The following is a 9,909-nucleotide window of genomic DNA, read 5'->3' as shown; positions in this document are numbered from 1 at the left end:
TAGTTCAAGGTCCGTTATTCAAGTGAAGTGAAATTGTCTAGGTTCATAGCGAGGGTTGCCCTTATATTAAGTTGGAGGAATAAATCTAGTCTAGGTCTAGTGCTATATAAGGTATTTGTTCCATTATGATCTTAGTAGTAAATGCGGAAGAGGGATAATAAGCTACTTAGTTATCAAAGGGGTTAGTGTCCGAAGAAGAATGAAGTTGCTAATAAAAACTCAATTCGAAAAGGCAGGAGCTAATTATGGTATAGATAAGGGCGATAAGAGGCCTCTATAGTCAGTTGGGGAAGAAGAAATTCCATGCTTTTCAAGTTAATGAGTTCTGGTATGAAATAGTTACTACTGCTCCTGTTCTTGTTTGAGTGGAATTCTTCTTAGTGGTGGTCTGGTCCCGTTTCATCACAGAGGAGAGGAAGTATTTGTTTACAGAGGAGAGGTATGATAGTTTACAGAGGTAAGAGATTAGCTAGTTGCCAGAAAAGTCGTTTCATTTTGTCTATACTAACCACAGTACTTGTTTAGAAGCAAAAAACATAGTCTAATTTTCTCTATCTTTATATAGTAAACCAGAATGGGCTTGGGATTCCACAACTCCTGATAGAATGAATAGTAAGGGCCCGTAATTGAACTTGAATCTGCCCTTCTCTTCTGTAAGTCTGGCTTTACGTGTTCTTATACTTAAGACTTATATAAGCATGCTTCCTATACTATTACCTTCGCAACAAATACCTTAGCTACTAGCTACTTATACCTATAGCAACAGCGCTTCTATTACTACTTAGCTACAGGGCAAGAAAGGAAACCCCAAGAATAGGGTGCAAAATGAACTATTTAATAACTTCTTGAGTCTTATAGGAAATCCATCATTGAAACCCTGAAACTGTCCAACAAATGCAATTGAAAGCTGGTTTTCTCTCTTCCTAGGTGGAACACTAGACTCGTTACATAAGTAAGGGTTATTAGTGTCTTGGCCCTATCTAAATTCTTTCTTATAATATAATAGAAATAGAGTGGAATCAGTATTTTTTGACTCGGCTAAAGGGAAGGGTTCTTTTGTTGAAAGAGCAGAAGCGGGGTAGCAGTGACAGGTTTCTTGATCAGAAGCGGGGTAGTAGTTACTTCTGAGATACTTGGTCGGCAAGGGGTAATCCACAAATGATTTGTTTGTCGCAGTACTGTAAGAGAAGCACGGTGGAGCAGGATCAAAAGCAGTTCAAAAGTGTGCAGCAGAATAGCCTGTTCGGGTTTAATCTGATCTCTACGGCTTTACCAATTACTTAAGGGCTTATGATTCTAGAGTGTCCTTTCCCAATTACTTAAGGTCAAAGAACTGGTAAAAGCACTTTCTCATATTATTTCTCTTTATATAGGATTACTGATATTCGATCTTATCCACTTTTGATAGTGATAGGGCCTTATAGTTACCGCAACTCTGAGAATGACTAGTTATCAGAAAGCAAAGAACTGAGCTCTACGGGGAAAGCCAGGGTCAACTTCAATGGATAAGAGAGGAGCCTTTTTCAGGTATCAAAGAAATGGAGTTATATGAGCCAGAGGAGAGGTGTAGTAGCCGAACACTAGCGGCAGGCAAGGACTGGTGGAGATAGGTTTCACAGGTATAGATGTCTTCGTTGCGGTAAGTGTTACTCTTATTCATCTGATCTAGTAGTAAGCATCTAGTAATAGAACAAGTGGAATTCTTGTTGTTAGTGGTTTCATTCTTATACCTACTAGTGCTCTCGAGTAGTAAAGGTCTTCATGAAACTCGTTAGTAGGAGCCCAGCGGACTTATTAGAGGGGCCTGTACTATTTGCCAGGTAGGCGAGAGGGAGAGTGGAATACCGGGTAGTCCTGTGAGAGTTATAGTGGAAGTGCTCTCGTTCAGTCTAGTAGTCCAAGTAGTAGTGCTTAAGAATGGAACGTCGTAGTCAAAGAAATTAGGGTTGACAGCCCAAACTAGTAGTAGTCCAAAGAGTAGAGTAGAGTTGACTTCTTTTATTCCCCGCATTGTTACTGATATGAGTGAGTGACTGGTTGAATTCTTTGACTCGGGTCGGGTGCCAGAGGTAAGCTTCACTGAGAAGGTGGCCCTCATAGTAAGTTTCCTGTAACATCTGTCTTTTTAGCTAGAGGATAGATATTAGCTAGTAGCAAGAGGAGAGAGCTATTCTAGTCCTGACCTGACCGACCCAGTGAATTGCTTGGCCCTTGCTTCTTAGGTTTCTGGTTTGAGTCCCCTAATACCTTTTCTTGGTCTGCCATTCCTTTACTGAAGTCTCTCACTGCTTACTTGATAACTCGCTTCTAGGCTTTAGGCTTCTGCTGCTTACTTATCTCTTTGCTTTTTAGCTTCTAATATCTTATTACTAATTAGGCTTGGCTCCACTTCTTCCTCTAATACTGGAACTTGGAACTAGGGCTTTCACTGCCGATAACAAGGGTCGATGTAATTGAGCTACAGGAAAGAATCAACCTTGTAATAAAGAGAATGAAAACATCGCGATCAAAGGAATCCCGGTGTAGTATGCTGAGAGACAGAATATCAGAATGGAATTACCATGAATAAGACTTCCACTCATAGCTCGAAACCCCTAATCCTTAATGCCCTGCCTTCCGGGCTTATTAACCTTTATCTCATTCTTTAGTGGCAGCTGAAAACTTCCCCTACTTACTATTAGAGCCAAAACGACTATGATCAATTACTAGCCTGTCTCTCCTGCCTATCCGCCTGCTATTCTTTTATCTTATTCTAAATATACAACTTCAATGCCTATATATGAGTTAGAGCCTTCCTCTACTTTATTTCAATCTGACTCTATTGCTCCTCATAATATAGCGCTCTGGGGAAGACAAAATACTTTTCCTAGTGCTTCTCATCATTGAGCCTATAATCAGGAATTAAGTCACCGCCGACAAGACTTATGCTCGATAACCCAAGCCTACCTCTTGCTTTACTTGTTTTCATTCTGTAACAGGAATCCAGGATTCCATACTTGTTGACTTTCGCTCTCTAGCTTACCTAGCTAAGGTCTAATGTCAATAAAAGAAATACTCATAATTGTATTGAAAAGAAGAAAAACCATATGAAGAAGAAAAACACTCATAAGTAGACGAATGAACTAGTGCCCAACAATCGAATGAAACACGGCCGAGCAACGACTTGAACCAATACCCATAATAAAAACCCCTTGAAACCTAGACTTTCACTGCTGATCTCGAACCTAGCTTGGAGGATTGAGTCTAAGGGGAAAGTGACGAGTTTCGAGTTGCGCACTTGAGCGGATGAGGGGTGCCCCTCTATTCTATTCAATTGGTCTAGGTAAGAATAAGAAATTCCTGCTGGTGTTGGCGAAAAGTAAGGGTATCAAGAGGAAGCTGTTCCTGTTTTGTATCCGAGAGAGCATGCTTTAAGAGTGGGGAGGTCGGGAAAGAAAAAGAGAGGACTCGAAAGATGGCTACAGCAACAGGTAGATCAGCAACTGCAAGGGGGCGCCAAGTTACTACTATTAGCCAAGTAACTACACCAAGCGACTACTACTACGTTGTGCGTCAGCCAGTTCGTTCTCTTTTTATTGTAATAGAGATGATCTTCTTTCTTTAATGGAATGGTGAAGGCTGCTCTATATGCTTTATTAATAATAATAAGAATCAACTCTCTCTTTCTTCCCCTGCTCCGCTCTTAGAAATGGAGTCAACCAGTTAATTCACTTCGCTAGCACCGTCTTCTTACCTCAAAGATCTGCGGAGTCGTTCACTTCTCTGTGGAAAGATCGTATTCTTTTATTGCAGCTCATTATTCTTCTCAATCAGTCTTGTATGTACACCAATCCCATAAGGAAAAAAGAGCCGAATCAGATGTAGTTAAGCTTTCAAAGTCTTAGTTTCATTGTGCCTGCAAAGAGAAAGTAAGGAAGAGAAGGGCTAGAGCTTGCGTATAGTTAGTTAGAGGCTCTGCAAGACCAGTATTCGTCCGCAAAGAAAGGAAGTCCGTTTACATATATTTGAATGTTACGCCCCAAAGGCAGTCCCATTAGGTCAAGGAATCATCGGAATCAGCTTCAAGCTAAAGCCCCAGTTTCTTTCAAAGGGGAAGAATAGAGCTAGTCCACTGAGCTACTAAATACAGAATCCAACCAGCGAGTCCAAGGCTTAAAGCCGGAAAGGCGGCAGTTTATGAACAAGTCCGGATTCTGCAAGTCCTGATTCCGCAATTCCTGTGTTCGCGTTACGCGGCAGGGCCGCTCATGTCTTCACGACATCTTTCCACTATACCGAATAAGTACACACACAGTAGAGAAAACCATAGGCTCACTTTCACTCTTCTTATATAGGAAACCGGAATGGGATAGAATTGAGCTAGTGAAACTAAGAATGTCCCTAAGCAGTATCCGGATGAAGCCAGTGCCACTCAGAGCCAACCCACTAACAACAAGCCTGAAGCACTAACCAGATAGATCAGATGACCTCCCAGTAGTAACAGCATCGGAGGTGAGCTAGGCAGCTGGGTAGCTAGTAGTGAGTAAAGGAATGAAACTCAGATCAGAGGTGAGCGAGTAGTTTACCAATAAGAGAGGTGAGCTAGGCAGCTATTAGTAAGGAGGTGAGCTAGGCAGAATTGACCTAGCAACTAGAAGGCTGAAACCAGATCTATAGTACCTAAGACACCTAACAACCAGAACCAGTGAACCAAAGACAAGACTTCAACCGGGTAGCGAAAGAGTCAAACCCATGCCCCTCGGAATGTGCCTAAGGAGTGACAGAATCAAACAAGTGCGGCGGTGCGGTAAGCTAGTTAACTGATTCTTAAAAGAGTAAATTGCGGTAACCATATTCATTCTGTTATTGTAGGTGCTAAGCTGCGGTAACTAACCTATAAATACTGGATGCGGCGGTGCGGTAAGTCAACCAATTCTTTGACTACTTAGCTCGATTCTTAGCTTTGGGTTCACCCCTACTAGGCACCAGTAGTCCTGTTCGAGGTTAAGTTTCATCAGAGGTGTAGTGTAGTGGTCCAGAGTCAAGAGCAATAAAAGTATTTGTTAACAGAGCGGAGAGAGGCAAGGCAAGAAAAGAAAAGAAAGAACAGCCAAGACGACAAGCAACTACGTAAGTAGTTGTGCGGCAGTAGGACAAATAAGTAGTTATAGCATAGTTATAAACAAGTCCACCAAGCAACTACTAATTAAGGTGCTGTAAAGCCTCTACTACTACAAATACAGATGAAACAAAGAAATCAACTAGCTACTCTGACGAAGGCACCTAACTATCAGACTGAAACAAGTAAGCCTATGACCAGAAAGCCAAGGTAGTAGACTCAAACAGGGGCACCTCAGACTTCAACTCATATGACCAATTCTTACCTTGCCCACTTCTTCCCCTTTGCCAGAACAGACGCACACAGGTTGACTCTGGAAACGAGCACTCAAGGAGACTCTCCCGGCTAGGCAAGGGCCAAGCAACTACTAGACAAGTAACAACTATAGCAATAAATAATAATTCCTAATTCTCTGATCTGAGTAGTTTTCATAGGTATACCTCGGAGCGGAAGACCTGAGTTGATATTAGCTATCCCTTATGATTATTAGTTTCAGACCGGGATTTACTGGTTTTGAGTCGAGGTAGGCCTGTAAGATCGAGTTAGCCCTTATAGTAAGTTTGTTGGCGAGGAAGTAGTTGACTACGAGGGTTTCCAACTTACTTAAGTAAGAGAAAGAGGTGTTTCTTAGTGCAGTACAGGAGTTTCCAGAGTTCGTCTAGTACAAGTCCTTTGGTCAACTGGCAAGTAAGCATCTGTGAAACTGGCAAGTAAGCATCACCTGTTGCCATAGGTATTATATATGAGAGTAGCCAGCGGAGTGTCGTTAGGGATAGTTAGATGAGAAAGAGAAGAGGAAAGATCCGAGGAAGGTGAAGTCCAGTGAGAAAGTAGTCTGCAGCAATCGGGTCAGGTCATCAAGGGGAGGGTAGTTTACTTACTTGTTTGGGTAGTTGTCCTGTTTTGCCTATCAAACTAATATAGCCTTATTTCAATCTGTTACTGCCTTGTTGGATTCTTTATTTGTTTAGGTCGGGCCCTTATTGTAAGTTGAGGGAAGCAGTTCAGTAAGAAGTAGAGGCTAGAGTGACTATAGGTAGATGAGCCCTAACAGTATTAGTTGACAGAGCCAGAGATGAGCCAGAGTGAAGCAAGTCAGAATGCAACTAAGTGGTATAAGAATTCAACTCGTGATAAGATCTAGTATTGGTAGTATTGGTGATTCCCCGAGGTATATATAGTCAAGGTATCAATTCACTGATTCTAGTACTAAGCATCCAGTAGTAGACTCATAATTGAACTAGTCAGTAGCGGTCTATTCCACTAGTCAGTAACAGAGGGCAACTCCATAGTGAAAGTCAGAATGGAACGGCGTAGTCAAAGGATGAAGCCTCCCCAGTAGTTGTTTGATTCTGTATTAGTGGGTGGCCTGGCTGACCTGAAGTTAATGGTTTGAGTTTCATCCCATCCCTTTAGTACTGCTCCTGTTCCTGTACTTGTCTAGTCGTGACTTGCCTCGTTGCTTGGCCCTTTCTTTCTGCACAAAATAACCTTACCTTGCCTGATTCACTAATTCGTGGTATGGATTTGGAAATGTGTTTTCTGAAGGTCTCTAAGAAGTGGATGGTGATTGATGGAGCAATTATTGATCATAATTTCCAGTACTCATACAGCGTCGAACACAAAACATGTGATTGGTAGTCAAATATCGATATTCCTGTTTAGACACAGTTCCATCTTCCAATCTTTCTCGAGATCATTTATTACTAAGTGGAATTATAGCATCTATAACTGCCTCTGGGTTAAGTGGGCAGCCCGGCAAATGGACATCGACAGGAATTTGCTTATCGACTCCACGAACAGTACTCTGAATCCGTACTTGCCTCCAGTAAAGAATGAATAAGGAATCCTCCTGTAAAGAAAGAATAAGTACTGCCTGTAATAGTACAAGCTCGCATAGCAATGACATATTTCGGTTCAGGCATAATAGAATATAAGAATACTAAAGTCTAAGAATACTCAAAAGTAGAATCATACTAAAGAAGGATCCATATTCATTGTTACTGTGCCGGCTGTGAGAATTATGTCTGCTTGCCTAGGACTCGATCTTGGTACCAATCCATAACGATCAAAGTAGAATCGCGAGCCGCCTATTAATGAAGCAAATTCAATGAAACAACAACGGGTACCATATAGAATAAGGCAATAAAAAGGAAAGTATTGACTGACCTATTTCATGTGTAATTGAAAAAGAACGGAATTGGTAGTTTTTTTGTCAACTAAGAGAAACTCAATCCATTTCATAGCTTTCTATTCTCAATGTAATATCTTTTCCTTCTGCTTGATTTGATTTGTATGAATTGGAAGGTAAGAGACCATTCCAATGCTCCTTTTCGCCATGCATAGAACCGGCACAAAAGAGAGCTTATTCAGAATTGTAACCAAGCATCCCCTATGGATTATATACCAGATTGATTCATAACTCGAGAGGAAAGAAAGCATCTCTGGTCCTTCACTAACCGGGGCTAATACTCCGGAAATGACTAATGCCAAGATAGTAATAAGGCTTGTTATATTCTGAGAAATGCAATGCTCTTACACAAGCGAAACTCTCGAACTTTGTATTGGCCTATAGAAATCAAGTCATAATATACTGGATGATCCTTTCCCTAGAACCTGAATAAAGATCAATATCATACTTTCTTTTAGAGTCAAGGTGCTGAAAGCCTAGAAAATTCCATACTATGAAATACTGAAGAACCGGCAACTGGATACCCCTTACTCCTACGCTACACAATAGTTGTTACTAGTCGGATATCTAAGTAGTTACTAGTTGGATATCTAACTAACAGGCTGCAGTTAACTCTTACGGAAAGGTCAACCATTGAAACACAAGGGATGACACTTATTTACTGCCCGCAGACCTATTACTTTAGCTTGTTCCTGCATACGATGAAACTATAAAAGAACTGTCCTCTCCTTCTGACGGGTAACCTGACTGACTTTCTCTTTCTCTTTATACAGCAACTGATCTAGCTCCTTGATTTGTTGGTAATATTCTTTTATACCGTATGAGCGGGGGATATACTATTTCTTTGATACCTTAGGAGCAGTAGTTCAATTACTTGCCTTATACTAGATGCAGAATATAGGTCATACTCTCTTCTCTACCTTCTCCGGCTGTTGGCGACTCTCAATCAGGGGCCCAGCAGGCATACAAGTCTAATTGGCTTTGAGTCGAGGGCAGCGTCAGCTGCTGGCTCCTACTTCCTTTCTTTGTGTTATAACAATTCCTTTGTTCGTCCGCAAGTCCTGTGTTCGGGAGTCAAAGAACGAGAGAGCTCTGTATCCGGTTAAAGAACGAGAGAGCTCTGTATCCGTTTGAAGCTAATAAGCAAGAAAGCAAGTAAGGAGTTAGAGACTAATAGAACACAACACCCCCACCCTGTTAAAGAAAGAAAGTCAGCTGTAAGGGAATGATGGCCGGGATAGTCAGAATAAGAGACAGGAGCGGGCTCAAGAGAGTCAAGGGTAAGGCTTGCTATCGGTATTTTCCGTCTTGTAGTAGTGGTAGCTTGTCGAGTTGTTTTCTTTGGCTTACCTTGCTTGACTCTGACTTTATCGTTTTTGTCTTGTCAGTAGTGGTGTAATTCCGATTTCTTAGATTACAGCTTTTCGTGGGCAGCGTTCAAGTCTGATTTCCTGGCGGAAGGTCTTGTTTTCGGTGGGTTCGGCCAGAGTTTCACCGCCTAGGGATTTGATTTGATTCCCATACTTATTAGTTCCATTCTTTATTTACTATTTGAGAGCGCTGGCACACCTAGACACAGAACCATGCCTAGACTAATGAGTGGGATTCTTGAGTTTTGTTTTCATTATTACAACTACTATGCTTATTCTTATGGGGTCTCCCCAGTATCTAAGCCTTGTTGGCAGTAGCAGAAGTCTTGTCATTGGTGGTTCTATTCTATGTGCATCCGTTTAAGTACTGAGAGCACCCTGTTCAACTCTCAATAGTCGCGGTGTTAGTTTTCTAGGATATTAAGATTAAGAGTAAGAGACAGTAGCGGGAGACTCCAAGTAAGCAGTAGAGGAATCAGAGGTTCAATATAAGAAGCAAAGGTAAGATAATAAGAATAGAAGTAAGTAAAGACAGACTAATAGCCAGGAAAAGAGTACTTTCAAATAAGTATGGAAACAATAGCATAGGGAATTGAGATCGGTGGAGGAAGTTTTCAGTTAACAAGTAAAGATCCGGATCAGTAACTAGAGAATGAAAAACAACAGCTATAGACTTCAAGCGAGTAGGTGCAGACTCACTTATGTGTTTGGTGCCTATACTTATTAGTTCCAATCTATATTCTGTATCTGTTTTATTCCTGTTAGTAGTGTTTGGATCCCTAGCAATAAGTTCCAGTATTGTTGGCAGTGGAGTGGAGTAATCCCTAGTCTCCTGTTGCAGCCCTGTTAGTACTAGTTCGATCCTAGCTTCTATCGGTTCAATCCATCGGGTAGTGTTCGATTCCCTAAGTAAGGAGCCTAAGCCCTATAGGGTCAATTCATATTGGTTTAGGAGACGGGACAGACTTAACCCCGCCGGGAGTGGCAAGCTAAGCCTAGCAAGCAAGAACGAAAGAAGCAAGTAAGAGACTATAAGGGAAGAGAGGTAGACTCAATCTGTAAAGCCGGGATCCACAGCAGTAGTAAGGTGGCAAGGTATGAAGCCTGATAGTAAGTAGCGCAAGCCTATTTCTAGTGGAAAAGTGCTAATAGCGTGTTTCCAGCCTAATCGGTATTGGTTAAAGAAAGGGTAAGGATCAGTAGTTAGAGAAAGCAAGAAAGGAATGCCATACTAAAGAATAAGCTCGAAA

Source organism: Musa acuminata, unplaced genomic scaffold (genome assembly GCF_036884655.1).
Source record: "Musa acuminata AAA Group cultivar baxijiao unplaced genomic scaffold, Cavendish_Baxijiao_AAA HiC_scaffold_496, whole genome shotgun sequence".
Lineage (NCBI taxonomy): Eukaryota > Viridiplantae > Streptophyta > Magnoliopsida > Zingiberales > Musaceae > Musa > Musa acuminata.
Note: the sequence above shows the minus strand (reverse complement) of the source record.